General features: G+C 42.2%; 1 protein-coding gene across 4 annotated transcripts in view; it reads left to right on the top strand.

Moving 5' to 3' along the window:
• The window catches only part of Tmem45a (transmembrane protein 45a), an 81,273-nt gene that overhangs the window by 14,559 nt on the left and 51,421 nt on the right, over positions 1–15,293 (top strand). The window contains exon 1 of one of the 4 annotated variants that reach the window (XM_030249197.1): positions 4,109–4,232. The exons of 2 other annotated variants lie outside the window; for them this stretch is intronic. The gene's annotated coding sequence lies outside the window, so the exon portion shown is untranslated. Of the gene's footprint in view, positions 1–4,108; positions 4,233–15,293 lie in introns of those variants that run through there. One more of the 4 variants, XM_006522396.3, reaches the window with a different exon arrangement.

The raw sequence follows: 15,293 nt of genomic DNA, 5'->3' as shown, positions 1-15,293 counted from the left end.
GAAGTAATTGGGATTAGGTGAAGTCATGAGGGCAGGGCCTCTTAATGGCATTAATGGCTTCATAAGGAGAGGAAGAGATTGTACCATAAGGCATTGTTCTCTGGTCATTATGAGGAAGCATGATGTCTCTTACTTTCTTTCCTTGTGCTCCTGGCTTGTGAGGAATACATTGTTTTTCATTACATACTAGTTAGCCTTAATCATTTAGTGATAACAAAATCAAAGGGAAATGAAAAGAGAACTTGGCACTCATAGACCAGAGATGTTGCCTAACCCGGTCATACTAGAAAGCCCACAATCTATGAGTCCATGGGGTTGAGTCATTTGGAAAGTCTTCCTGGGTAGTGGGAAATTACTGGTACCAGTCTCAGTGCTGCTACTGTGTAGGCCATCAAATCATAATGTAACAACTTCCCAGGAATCCAACTGTTTCCAGTCACCCTTATCTCAGAGCTGAAAAATATTTATAAGAATTAAAAAAATCAATCTACTTCCAATTCAGATAATATCTGGCACCCACAATATCTGGCACCTCAAAAACAGTAGATCAGTTGTGTTTAAAACAAAAGGCCACTTTGCCTAGCTACCCTGGAGGAATATTTCCACAACTGCTTAAGTCCAACAATTGACTTCAGTGTCACATTTTGAATATAACAAGCCAGACACTGCCAGACAGTTGTCTGTATGGATATTTGCTTTGGCTCCTGAGCAGCAGTTCGTCTTTGATATCTATTATTGCTTAAGCAAAAATATTTAGCCTTATTTGATACCCCCCCCCATTGGATTACAGCAAGCGAAACTCAGTTATTATCCAACTACATGCTATTTACTGTGTAACAGACAGTGAAGGTTAGTAGGAGAGGTGGCACTGATCTTCTAAGGCAGATGAATAAGACTCAAAAGTCATAGGCGGGAGTACGGGCTGCAGTGGGAAGCACAATCTCAGTGGGGTTAAGGTTCAGAGTCTTTGAATCCCAGTGTGGTTGTTGGCAAGAGTGAAGAGGGCCACATCCCATTAGCACAGTGGCAGAGGAGGATGATCAAGGACGTTGTCAGTATCAGAGGTTAGGGTCTTGCCTGAACAGTGGCTCTTCAGTCCATAACAGAGCTCTGCAGGTTGAGCCTGGATATCTCTTCTCCCTTTGTAATTTTGACAGCTTTTGCCTTGAGTCCCATGGCTGTGTGTCTGATTCACTCCTTCCCAACCCCAAGGGTCAGCCTGACATTTTCTGCATATCTTTGTTAGACATTTCCCTGCCAGGACAAGTTTGACGTGAACTGGGCCCAGACGTTCTTTTCCACTCTGCCTGTACAGAAATGGGAATTTTTTCTTATAATTATTAGATTCTTGAGGACTAGAAAAATCTTCAACTTGAATATCAGAGTGGGGTGTCATTATCATTATGCAATCAACATTTGACTCTTGGAGAAATTCAGACTGGAAGAAAGGGTCAGTCAACCTTTGTGAAAATTGATGTCCCACCAATGTTCTTGGAACACTTGGGACGCTGCCAGTGGCAACTGCTATGGATAGTGTGATTGGATGGAGCTGAAGGAATGTGGGGAGAATGGAACTTAGTATTATCATCACAGGGTCAGAACAATTCACTTGATTCACTTACAGGATGTAATAATTCCTGCAGTATCCACAACCCTAGACATGGTGTGCTTAGAATTTTATTTTCTTCCAGTAATTATGCACTGGAGGAGGTTCTAGCTTGGCTTTATTGTTGTTTTGTTTGTTTGCTTTTGTTTTGTTTTTCTTTCCAAGAGAAAGGGACAGCAAGAGGACATTAAGAAGCTTGCAATTCTGTCTCAGGAGTTCCAGATTGTTCTCTGTATTTCTGGACATGTCTAAGAAGGTGGAGCCAAGGACGAGTCAGACTGTGGAAAATTTCACTGAAACTTGATATAATCTATGTGATGCTAATTATGAAAAGTGTGGCTGACCTTGCCTTTTATAATTATGCTTTGCAGGGGTTGACATGCAAAATAGGGTGTGGTGAGTGGATGAGACTGTTTTAGATAAACAGCTCCGTGCTAACTGGTTCTCAGAAGGGAGATGGTGTTGCTTGAGGAGTTAGCCTGACTGTGGTAAAAGAGTCAAGAGCATTTTACTTGACCACAGCCCCTGTTTGCTCCCTCCCTCCCTTCCTCCCTCTGTCCCTCTCTCCGTCCCTTCCTCCATCCATCCCTCCCTCTCTCCTTTCCTCGTTGTTCCCTTCCTTCCTTTCTTTTTCAATGTGCACATGAAGTTTTAATTATTTTCTTTCTTACTATATATATATATATTTAATATATATATTAAAGTCTAGGCATAATAAGGAGAAAAAGATTAAGACAATATTTATTAGGTTTGAGACTGAAATTCTAATAGAAGGTTGACAAGACAAATCCAATTAAGCCAAACTGTTCTTGCAATGTGATGACTCCTAATTATTATTTTTGGCCTTTACCTAGATGCCATCCACTTACCACATCCCACCTCACTTAGCCTTCCTTAGCCTACTTTCTGTGGGCTGTTTTCTACTTAATGGAATTTAGGTTCTTTCTTTCTCTGTCTTTTTAAAATAAAATATATAAGTAAAAGTCCAATAAAGTACAAAATGATCAAGCAGAGCATTATAGACAAAAAAATTCCAAAAAAACTCAAAAAACCAAAAAAAAAAAAACCCAACCAACCAACCAAACATCCAAAACAAAATAAAACAAAACAAATGAACCCTCAAAAAAGTGCCATTGAGTTTCTTTTGTGCCGACCATCTACTGCTGAGCATGTAACCTGCCCAAGTATAGCTTATATATCCTCTGATAATCCGCTGAAGAAAATTAAATTTTCCTTTGTGAGCTGCTGTCAATTGGAGATAACTTCTGGGTTAGGGATGGTGTCTCATGTCCACTTCCCCTCTCAGCACTGGAACTCCCTTGCAGGCCCTGTTTATGCTGCCACAGTCTCTGTGAGTTCGTATGTGCACCAATGTTTTGTCTGAACAGCATTGTTTTCTTGGTGTCTCCCATCCCTACAGAGTTTCTTAACCACCATATTCCCAGTCTTATGTTGTTAATCCATTGGTTTCTCTTTCCTATATTCTCATGCCATTTCCCAAACCTGCAACCGTCTGACAGTGACTTCCTGCAGTCCTATTCACATAGAAATTCCACGAAATGATGAAGAGTCTCTGCCTGATGGCCTTCCTCATTCATATGAATTGTGTATTGGATGTAAAGGAAAATGTGCACACCACTCTAAAGAGCCTTCCTTAGTTTCCTGAAATTAAGAGGACCCACCCACGCCTGCTAAACTTCTTTAGTGATGCAGATCTTGAAAAAGGGTGGAAGGAGGTCAAGTAAGGGGCAGTTTGATTTCGAGATGTCCTTGATTCATACATGGAATTTAGTCATTAAGGAGGCTGCCCATTGTAAGCCCACTGTAAACATGGAAATGCCGGCTCTTAGGCCAGAGTTCTTTATGACTATGTTTCAGTTCCTCAGTTTAATCATGAGACCTATTGATAGACTTGGCTAAGGAAGATAATTCATAAAGAATGTGGTAAGGCCTGGAAGGGTACATTTGCAAGGTATATCACTGGCTAAAAGTGATATGTATGTATACCACTAATCTTGTTTTATTGGCAGATCCCAATGCTAAAATGATCATCATCGCTGACTATGAGGAGTAGTTCCGGGATTTCTTAATCTTCATACATGCAGTTCAGGCAGAGGGTGCGGTCTGAGGTACTTATCCTCTTCCTTGGGTTGAATGAATCTGAGGCGGTTGGCTTGGTAGGCTGGTCCAGGTGAGAGAAGCAAACTGGGGGTGGGCAGCATCCTCACGGGAGCCTCATACTTTCATGTTGACCTGCTCAGCATCTAAGTGGGCTGGCTCAACAGTGTCCCAGAGTGGGAAGACAAACTTGGTGAGAGTGACAACAAATGGGCATAGTTACTATTCAGTTACAAGAGAGGCAGCCATTAACTGATGACTTTCTGATTGGACAAACACTCTGTCTTCTGGCAAACTGGAAGCTTCACAAACAGACTGACAACCAGATTTGTGTGCCGGATGACACTAATTACAGAGTGCTGTGGGCCAGGTTTCTGTCAGATGAGTCCTGGTGGAAACTGCTGACAATAAGTCAAACGTGCACAGAGAAGCTGTGAGTGGGAGGAGGAATGGGAATTAGAAGGGTTGCTGCAAGACGGATGCTATTGAAACAGACGTTTTTGGGGTGGTAAGTAGCATCTTCTAGGCTGTACCTACTGTACAGCACATCTTCAACACCCACAACCCTTGGGGACTTGAGCAAAAGTAAAAGTTACTAATTTTAAAGTTTTTTATTAGTTGCTTTTGCTATACACAAAAATGTGTATAAATGAATGTGTGTGTGAACATGTTTGTGGATGTGTGTGCATATGAATTATGTGCATAGAAGAATATGTATGTATTTATGAGTGGGGGAGGTATGTGTTTATGAGTGTGTGCATGTTTGACTATGACTATAAGCCGAGAAGCCCTATCTTCTTATCTTCTTCTTTTTTTAAGTCCAGAAACTTCTTAGCACTAACTTCAAAACAAAACCTTGATTTTAACTGTCCAATTCTTATCAGTCTTGCATCTGTCTGAGATGCTTGGCGCACTGAAACCAAGCCAGATAAGTATCTTAGAAGGTGGATGTGGACTGTTGCCGGCCCAGGTTTGTTTCTACACTTGGGGGTATCCAGGCACTGTTGTGTATAGGCCAGACTGGAAGGAATGAACTTAGCTGAGCGGGTGGGTTACATGTGCAAGGGTGTGGGAGAAACAGCCTTCTCCTATGACAGTTTTCTGTGAAACAGCTCTCCTTTATTGGGGGCTACAAAAGCTATATAAAACTTGGGGAGTGGGTAGGGGTCTTTGGAGTGAGTGCACATCATTGGCTGATGCTGAGAAGCTGGGAATGCTTCATTTGCATGAAGAGGAATTCTAGGTGCTTGCTGAACATGTCCTTATAGGAAGGGAAGAAGTTTAACCTGTAATCTGGCCACCAGCCACATGACTGCTACCTCAAGGGTGGCAGATGTGGAGGTCATAAGGCTACATGTGTTGGGACACGCAGCCCAGAGCAAGGAGGAAACAGCCCTACTCTTGCCAGTCTCAGGATGAAATTTTCAGAATTTGGACATAGCTCGACCTCACTCTTGCTCTGGACTGGCTCCCCTAGTCACACGGCTTTCCATCCCCACATTTCTCCCTTTTTGCTTTATAAAGGGGAGGTACAATTATAGTTATCAGCCTCTATGTTAGGGTCACTTTGGTATTGAACCAGATCTGATTGACAGTGATGTTTGCAATGCTTCTTATCTGTTCTTTTGGAAATTGGATGAGGCAGGGAATCCAGGAGGAGTAGGGCTCCAATTGCCAGTATGAGGTCAAGGAGGAGAAGAAGCCAGCTATCAAAGAGTTTGAGTACCATGGAGTATGAGTGTTTTGGCACATAGCATGAACCTTTGAGCCTTTGTATATTTTGTTCTACTAGTCAAGATTCATTGACATAGAAGCAACAGACTGACAGCCAACAGACTGACAGCCAACAGCTGGCTTACTATATCTCAAATATCCTTTCATTTGACAATGTACAGACTAAGAATGTTGATTGATATAAACATAGTCTGAAGTCTGAATGCAGATTTACTATGCATTTGAGACCTTGTGCAATAACTTAACCTCTGAACTTCAGTTCCTTTATGCGTAAAGTGGTGTGATATCAGATTCTCAGGGTGATAGATATCTTTGCAGGTAAAGTAAGCAAAGAGCCTGCTGTGCTGTCTGTCATGTGGTAGCGTCACAGTGAAATCAAGCTCCCTTGACTCTGCTAACATCCTTTCCTGCTCCATTCTCTAGCCTTAAGGCCATGGACTGTCAAATTTGACTCTTAAAATCACAAGCATTTCCCTAGTTGGCTTCTTATGTATTATAGAAGAATGAAGCAAAGCTTAAACTACCCAGTTCTAATGAACTTGTAGAAAGACCATATATCTTATGCTAGATGTTACCATTGCTATTAGTCAGTCAGAGAAGAGATTAAAGCTCTTTAATGTTGAATTTTATTTCATTTGATTTCTGTGATATTTAACCCTCTGGGACTGTAATGGAATTTAAAATTGAACTAAAAAGCCTTCCATCCACTGAAGTTTTCTATTCACATTTTCAATCCAATTATCATTTCATCCATCCATCTATCATCCATCCATCCATCCATCCATCCATCCATCCATCTTCATTATCCTTCACCCACCTATGTACCAAGGGTTTCCTATGGAAGTATTTAGTCCATCTAATTCTGAGAACTAGGAATCTGGAAGTGAAGAAGAATACAGATGAAATTCTTTATTCATAAATCAGGTTTTATAGGGCATTGCTTCTTATTAGGAAAAGGATGTGGAGTATAATAACATAATAACAGTAAATTATGCAGTATATTAAAAGACAATTACTGTAGAGAAAATAAAGTAAAAAATAGAGATGAAGTATTGAAGCAATTTTTAAAATATGCTGATGTGAAACGATTGCATTTGAACATATCTTTTGAGGGAAGAGCTTTTCAAGCAGGAGGGGTCCCATGTGCCAATGCCCTAAGGAGGCAATCCTGGCATACTTTAGGACAAGCAGGAAGGCAGTGTGGTTGGTGGGGAAGAGACTCAACTGTGGGGTGTTGAAGAAGTGGTGATCTGGCTTGCATGGGTCATGGGGTCAAGGGTGTCCTTGTGTGGACTTGGGCTTGACCTGCATGTCTACAGAACTGCACTCATGTTGAGAATAGTCTAACAATGGCAGAGGCAAAGTGGACACCAGCTGGGAGATTGTCTTAGTTGCTGTTCCACTGCTGGGAAGAGGCATAATGACCAGGGCCACTTATAAAAGGAAGCATTTAATGGAGGACTTGCTTCCAATTTCAGAAGGTGAGTCTGTGATCAAGATGGTGAGGAGAAAGGGGTCAGGGGTCAGGCGTCAGGCAGCAGGCAGCAGGCATGGTGCTGGAACACTGGCTGAGGTCTGACCCACAATCACATGGCAGAGAATGAGAAAGACTGGGTCTGTCAAGGGCTTTTTAAACCTTAAAGCCCACTCTGTAGAACACCTCCTTCAGTAAGGCCACCCACCATACCTTCTAATCCTTTCCAAAATTGTTCTACCAACTAGGGGCCTCGTAACAAAATATATGAGCCTCCTAGGGCCATTATCAATTGAAGTCACCTCAGAGGCAATTGTAATGATGCTTTCTGCACGAGAGTGGTAGCAGTGGAGATGATGAGGGCTGGACAGATCTGGGCATATTTGGAGATGGAGTGATTTTCCAGTGGATTGGATGTGGGAAGTGAGAGCCAATTCAGAGTCAAGGATGGCTACAAGTTTTGCTGTGAGCAGGCCCTCCCTAGTCAGGTGTGTTAGGAGTTATGTTCCGACCTCTCTTTTAGACAGTTCTTGGTTTAAGAGGCATGGTAGGCACTTGGGTGGAGAAACCAGGTGGGACGGAAGCTGAACATTCAGGGAGAAGACTGGCCCAAAGTTAGGCACTTGGGAGAAGTGAATACATGGCACAGTGTTTCAAGCAGGATGAGACCTCTCCCTCAGAACTGAGCAAAAATGGAAAAGAGCCTAAAATGATCCCTGGGACATTCCAGGTTCGAGAAGTTAGATGTTTATGAGACACAGAAAAGAAGATTCCAGATAGAGAAAAACAGATGAGATGTTGTCTTTCAGGGATGGGGTGGTGCTTGTCTCTGCCAAGTTCTACTAGAGACTCAAGTGAGGTGAGAAGGGATGTTCCATAGAATATGGACATAACGGGTTCTGTTGACCTTCTGAGAGAGCTAGCGTGATAGAGGAATGGCAAATGATACCAGAACGAAGTGGGGCAGGCTGAAGGCAGAGGCCATCAAACTGCTGGCAAACTTCCCCCTTCCCCCAATCCAGCAGGTCCTAATCTCTCAGAGTCCTCTCAATCACTTTTATTTTTATTAACCTTGTTTCTCTTTGTTAGCCCCCTTGGAATGAGCTGAGGTGGGATTCCCTTCTAGATGAGTTTGTCTCTAGCCTCTGCTGAGACCAGGGATTGCAACGACTTCTTTCTCTGTCCAATGAGAGAAAGATTGTCATAGGTCAGGTCCTACTGAACACAGCAGGGCACATCACCCTAGAATGCAAGGCAGAGATTCTGCTAGGAGCTAAGTTCCTTCTGCCATGTGCTCAGGCCCCTTAGTCAATGAGGATAAATGGGACCCACCTCCAAATATGCCTGGATCTGGACAGTCTAAGGTGGGATGTGGGGAGCTTTCAGCTTTTTTTCCAGCCTCACTTTGGCAAAGGTTTACATTCCTCTCAGTTGTGACCTCTTCTTGGCTGGACCTAGGATGGCGCAAATCAGCAGGGTGAATTCCCATACATGCCCTGCTGCCATCATATTGTGTCATCTGGCTGCCCACACAGGCTATAGGAAGAGAACAATGCCCGTCAGAGTAGCTCATCTGGGCGACCTGGCTCCTGCGTGGGGTCATCTGCTGCTACTTGACACCTCCAGGTTATGATTGCAAAGTTGTTTTTGTTTGTTTTTTGTTTTTTAAACTAGCACATATAAATAGAAGAGGTGTTAGTTTCTAAATTCTGGGGTTTTGTCTGTGTTTGATTGCGGAGTGTTGTCATAGCTCTCCCCTAAGCCTCTTCTGAGGTTGCTAATGTTCTACGGTGATCTGCTGGTGTCTTATTTTGGAGTCATTCTTATGGTTAAGATACAGAGTAACAGGATTGAAAAGTGAACCTTGATGACTGTGAGCCCAATGCCCCAGAGGATGTCAACCCTTCATTGACCCCTCCCTACTCTGCTCCCTCCCACCAGCATTCCTTGTCACCTCTTCTTTTGGAGGCCACTCCTCCTGGGCCTTTTGGCAGCTAAGAAAGGGAACTGGGAACCCATCAGGCAATTGTATTTGTAGTCCGTCAAGATGTTCGCATTGCAGAACTTTGTTTTTCTTGATTCCTTTGACTTTACCCTTCTGTGCCTTGCTGTTTTTAACGTGAGGCTATATTGCTCCACCTTCCATCTGAATTCTAGTGACCTGCCTGACATCCCTGAGCCCTTAATCTTGCCAGGCTCCTAGGCTTGCCACTGCCTGATGTCTTTTTTTTTATTAGGTATTTTCCTCATTTACATTTTCAATGCTATCCCAAAGGTCCCCCATACCCACCCCCCACAGTCCCCTACCCACCCACTTCCCCTTTTTGGCCCTGGCGTTCCCCTGTACTGGGGCATATAAAGTTTGCAAGTCCAATGGGCCTCTCTTTGCAGTGATGGCCAACTAGGCCATCTTTTGATACATATGCAGCTAAAGACAAGAGCTCCCGGGTACTGGTTAGTTCATATTGTTGTTCCACCTATAGGGTTGCAGTTCCCTTTAGCTCCTTGGGTAATTTCTCTAGCTCCTCCATTAGGGGCCATGTGACCCATCCAATAGCTGACTGTGATCATCCACTTCTGTGTTTGCTAGGCCCCAGCATAGTCTCACAAGAGAGAGCTATAACTAGGTCCTTTCAGCGAAATCTTGCTAGTGTATGCAATGGTGTCAGCATTTGGAAGCTGATTATGGGATGGATCCCTGCATATGGCAGTCACTAGATGGTCCATCCTTTCATCACAGCTCCAAATTTTGTCTCTGTAACTCCTTCTATGGGTGTTTTGTTCCCATTTCTAAGAAAGGGTAAAGTGTCCAAACTTTGGTCTTCGTTCTTCTTGAATTTCATGCGTTTGGCAAGTTGTATCTTATATCTTGGGTATCCTAAGTTTCTGGGCTATTATCCACTTATCAGTGAGTACATATTGTGCGAGTTCCTTTGTGATTGGGTTACTTCACTCAGGATGATACCCTCCAGGTCCATCCATTTGCCTAGGAATTTCATAAATTCATTTTTTTAATAGCTGAGTAGTATTCCATTGTGTAAATGTACCACATTTTCTGTATCCATTCCTCTGTTGAGGGGCATCTGGGTTCTTTCCAGCTTCTGGCTATTATAAACAAGGCTGCTATAAACATAGTGGAGCATGTGTTCTTTTTACCGGTTGGGACATCTTCTGGATATATGCCCAGGAGAGGTATTGCGGGATCCTCTGGTAGTACTATGTCCAATTTTCTGAGGAACTGCCAGACTGATTTCCAGAGTGGTTGTACAAGCTTGCAATCCCACCAACAATGGAGGAGTGTTCCCCTTTCTCCACATCCTTGCCAGCATCTGCTGTCACCTGAGTTTTTGATCTTAGCCATTCTGACTGATGTGAGGTGGAATCTCAGGGTTGTTTTGACTTGCATTTCCCTGATGATTAAGGATGTTGAACATTTTTTCAGGTGCTTCTCTGCCATTCGGTATTCCTCAGGTGAGAATTCTTTGTTCAGCTCTGAGCCCCATATTTTAATGGGGTTATTTGATTTTCTGGAGTCCACCTTCTTGAGTTCTTTATATATATTGGATATTAATCCCCTATCCGATTTGGGATAGGTAAAGATCCTTTCCCAATCTGTTGGTGGCCTTTTTGTCTTATTGACGGTGTCTTTTGCTTTGCAGAAGCTTTGCAATTTTATGAGGTCCCATTTATCGATTCTTGATCTTACAGCACAAGCCATTGCTGTTCTATTCAGGAATTTTTCCCCTGTACCCATATCTTCGAGGCTTTTCCCTACTTTCTCCTCTATAAGTTTCAGTGTCTCTGGTTTTGTGTGGAGTTCCTTAATCCACTTAGATTTGACCTTAGTACAAGGAGATAGAAATGGATCAATTCGCATTCTTCTACATGATAACAACCAGTTGTGCCAGCACCATTTGTTAAAAATGCTGATTTTTTTTCCACTGAATGTTTTTAGCTCCCTTGTCAAAGATCAAGTGACCATAGGTGTGTGGGTTCATCTCTGGGTCTTCAATTCTGTTCCATTGGTCTACTTGTCTGTCACTATACCAGTACCATGCAGTTTTTATAACAATTGCTCTGTAGTAAAGCTTTAGGCCAGGCATGGTGATTCCATCAGAGGTTCTTTTATCCTTGAGTAGAGTTTTTGCTATCCTAGGTTTTTTGTTATTCCAGATGAATTTGCAGATTGCTCTTTCTAATTCGTTGAAGAATTGAGTTGGAATTTTGATGGGGATTGCATTGAATCTGTAGATTGCTTTTGGCAAGATAGCCATTTGTACAATGTTGATCCTGCCAATCCATGAGCATGGGAGATCTTTCCATCTTCTGAGATCTTCTTTAATTTCTTTCTTTAGAGACTTGAAGTTCTTATCATATAGATCTTTCACTTCCTTAGTTAGAGTCACGCCACAAGGCTGTCCACTCTCGCCCTACCTATTCAACATTGTACTTGAAGTCCTAGCCAGAGCAATTAGACAACAAAAGGAGATCAAGGGGATACAAATTGGAAAGGAAGAAGTCCAAATATCACTTTTTGCAGATGATATGATAGTATATATAAGTGACCCTAAAAATTCCACCAGAGAACTCCTAAGCCTGATAAACAGCTTCAATGAAGTAGCTGGATATAAAATTAACTCAAACAAGTTAATGGCCTTTCTGTATACAAAGGATAAACAGGCTGAGAAAGAAATTAGGGAAACAACACCCTTCTCAATAGTCACAAATAATATAAAATACCTTGGCGTGACTGCCTGATGTCTTAACCATTGTATTCCATCAACTTGGTCCTTTAAAAATGAAATCCTTTGATTTACTTGCTCTAATTATTAACATATTGATTACAACCATTGTCTTAGGGTTTTACTGCTGTGGACAGACACCATGACCAAGGCAACTCTCATAAGGACAACATTTATTTGGGTCTGGTTTACAGGCTCAGAGGTTCAGTCCAGTATCATCAAAGTGGGAACATGGCAGCCTCCAGGCAGGCACAGTGCAGGAGGAGCTGAGAGTTCTACATCTTCAACCGTAGGCTGTGAGGCGAAAACTGTCTTCTAGGCACTAGAATGAGTGTCTTTGTTTCTTTGTTTTTGTTTTTGTTTTTGCTTTTGTTTTTGTTTTTGTTTTGTTCTGTTTTGTTTTGTTTTTGAGCTGCTTGCCCCCTCCTCGCTCTCTTGCTCTCTTGTTCTTCTTCTTTTTTTTTTTTAAAAGATATTTATTTATTTATTTATTATGAGTAAGTACACTGTAGCTGTCTTCAGACACACCAAAAGAGGGCATCAGATTCCATTATGGGTGGTTGTGAGCCACCATGTAGTTGTTGGGATTTGAAATCAGGACCTTCAGAAGAGCAGTCAGTGCTCTTACCCGCTGCTCACGCCCACAGTAACACACCTACTCCAATGAGGCCACACCTCCAAATAGTACTATTCTCTGGGCCAAGCATATTCAAACCATCACAAACATTAATTGCTTCCCTGATCTTCTGTGCATGTACATTTTGCACTGATCATGTCCATCGACCTTCCCACTCTTTCCTCTCTTCTCTTTGCCTCTTTCCTTGACACCTATGTCACCTTTTCTTTTTCTGACGTACTTCACTTAAGGAGGTGCTCTCCTTCATTTCCTGCAAATGGCCAGATTTCTTCCTCATACATATTGCATCTACGGTATTTTTATATATCTACTGAAAAACCCCAGAAGCAGATTCTGTGTCTTATCTGCTCTTCCCGGTGCTTGGCAAGCATGGGCACGCGTGTACCTCTTTTATATGCCAACTTTACTTCCTTCAATAAATGCATTCAGCAGGGGTAGAGATGGGTGATATAGAGTCAGCACAGATTTACACACCCAGCCACAGTTTATAAGGGTTCTCTTTATGTGCCCCAGAAGGCCTTTGTTATTTTCTTATTAGTTGGTTGATTGTAAGTAGTCATTGATTTTTTAAAAAAATAATTTCATGCTGAAACGTATTTTATATTGAAGATATTCTCTCCATACGTCCCACTTTCCCCTCCCCCCCACCCTGTCCCTTCTCATTAGTACTTCTTGTTGATAATGGTTGGCATGAGGTGGCATTTCATTATGGTTCTGATTTTCATTTCCGTGATGGCAAAAGATATTTAGCAGTTCTTCAATATGTTTGTTGGCCATTTGTACAGTTTTTGAAAGGAGTCTATTCAATCACTTGCCCATTTTTAATTGCATTATTTCTTGTTAAGTTTTTGAAGTAATCTGTATGTGCTGAGTGTTAATGTTCTTTCTGGTTAAGTTAGTAAAGTGCCGTCCCTCTGCAGGCTGCTCCTTCACCCTGGTGATGGAGTTCTTGCTTGTGCAGAGGTCTCTAAGTCTGGGGCAAACCCAATTGTCTGGCCTTTATTCCTTTGTCTTTGAAATCCCTGAAATAAAATCACTGCCTTTGCTGGCTATAAAGTGGGTTTCTTCTGTTTTCCATGAGTATCTTCTGCATATTAAGGTTTTTGGTTTGTTTGGAGTTAGTTTTTGTACAGGGTGAGAGGGATAGTATTCAGTGTTCTCTATGTGAATATACAGTTTTCCCAGCAGAATTTGCTGTAGCTATCATCTGACACTCATTTTTGTCAATTTCATTAAAAATTGGTTGGCTGAGTATACTTATTCTGGGTCCTTTATCCCATTCCATCCCTCTATATGTCTGCCAGGGTGTTTCTACTTTGTTTTTCTTGCTTGTGCTTTCTTGTTAAGAGAGTGACAATATAGCTTGGCATATTGGTTTGTTACATAAGGTTGACAGTATTTCCAGCTTGACACTGTAATGTAGTCTACACTCTTGGTGGCTTTGTCAGTAGCAATTAAGTACCAACCCTACAAGAGTTGACATGACTCACTTCCCTGTAGGACTTATAAGAGTTGAACACCCTAGTAATTTATGCAGCTGTGGTCTAGAGTGTATGGGTGTATCCTTTCTGGCTACTTACACAATGGGAATGGTAGCCTATAAATCAATGGGAGTTCCATAGACACTGTTGTTACTGGTCAAAGTGATTCTGGACTGTGCTGAAGGACTTGAAGCTCTTATCCTCTGATTAGACATGGTTGCAGATCCATAAACTTCATATAAAGATGTAAATGCTGGAATCATAGCTCTTCTACTGTGCCAGTCACATACAGCCCCGTAAGCAGGGCTCATCTGATAAGGCTTGTGTTTGACATGTATAATAGACCCACACAGATGGAGCGTCAGCAAAGCTTGTGCAATTCTCCTCTCCTGTTAAAGTGGGTGTGTCTTTTCAGGAGTGAGACTTTGCTGTGCCTACCTGAGAAAAGGTTGGTGGCTGGGAGGTCTTGCTGCCCCACCCCCTTTCTTTAGGTTGGAGTGTCTTTTGGGGTTTGAATAAGATGTTTAAAGCTGAATATAGTTAATCTTAAGTGCAATGAGAAGGAAGCTCAGGTGGCAAGGTGTGCAAGGTGCTGGGTTTGAACTCCATTGCAACAAAAGTAAAATAAAACAAAATAATAAAATAAAAAAGCAACAGCAACAGAAAAGAAGAAAAAGTAAAATAATGATGATGATAATATATTTACAATAGTAATAGTAATAATAATAGTAATGGAACATTAAAAAAGAAGGGGAAAATTATCTTGACTGAGATGTTGGGACTAGTGAAGAGTGAGAGAGACAGGCTGTTACCTTTGCTGAGCTCAGCTTCTCTTGGGGTCATCTTAGGCTGGGTGCTCTGCACTTAGCCGGAGCTTGCACTTTTGTACACACATACATTGGTCCACACACACATACATCCTGCATTCTTTTCAGCAAAGTACCTACCAAGTGTTAAGCAGGAGTAATTTGCAGATGAAACAAACTTGAAATTCCTCTTAACTGAGTTTCAGGGTAGAAGTTAGCACTGAATGTGAGCTATTACCTGAACTAGATTGTACAGCATCTTGCGTGTGTGTGTGTGTGTGTGTGTGTGTGTATGTATGTATGTTCTTATTATGTTTCATGGTGTGGAAGTATATCAGAGCTATTCCCTGGCCACTCTGAAGCTAAGGGCAAAAGATCCACAAAGTTCTATGTTGACAAGGTAGGGGCAGTGACTGGTGAGGCCGCTGTCTTCCATCCCAGAGGAGGTTTCTACTTGTAAGTAGTCATGCCCCAGGGCTGAGGGGCAGATTCCTTGACTTGCCAATCCTAGAGGACGGTATCACTCCCTCCCACAGCGTTAAGACCCACACCCCTATGTTATAGACCGCTAAGAGTCACTCCCTAGAACCAAGGCGTTGCTTAGAAGCTCCCACGTCCTGCGATGAAAGGTGATATCCATGAGATCCTAAAGGGACTACTGCCCTGTCTTCCTGCAACCCAAACAGGGTCCAGCT

This window comes from Mus musculus, chromosome 16 (genome assembly GCF_000001635.26).
Source record: "Mus musculus strain C57BL/6J chromosome 16, GRCm38.p6 C57BL/6J".
In the NCBI taxonomy this organism is placed as follows: Eukaryota; Metazoa; Chordata; class Mammalia; order Rodentia; family Muridae; genus Mus; species Mus musculus.
The sequence above is the reverse complement of the archived record's forward strand: the minus strand, read 5'-3'. Positions and strand labels throughout refer to the sequence as shown.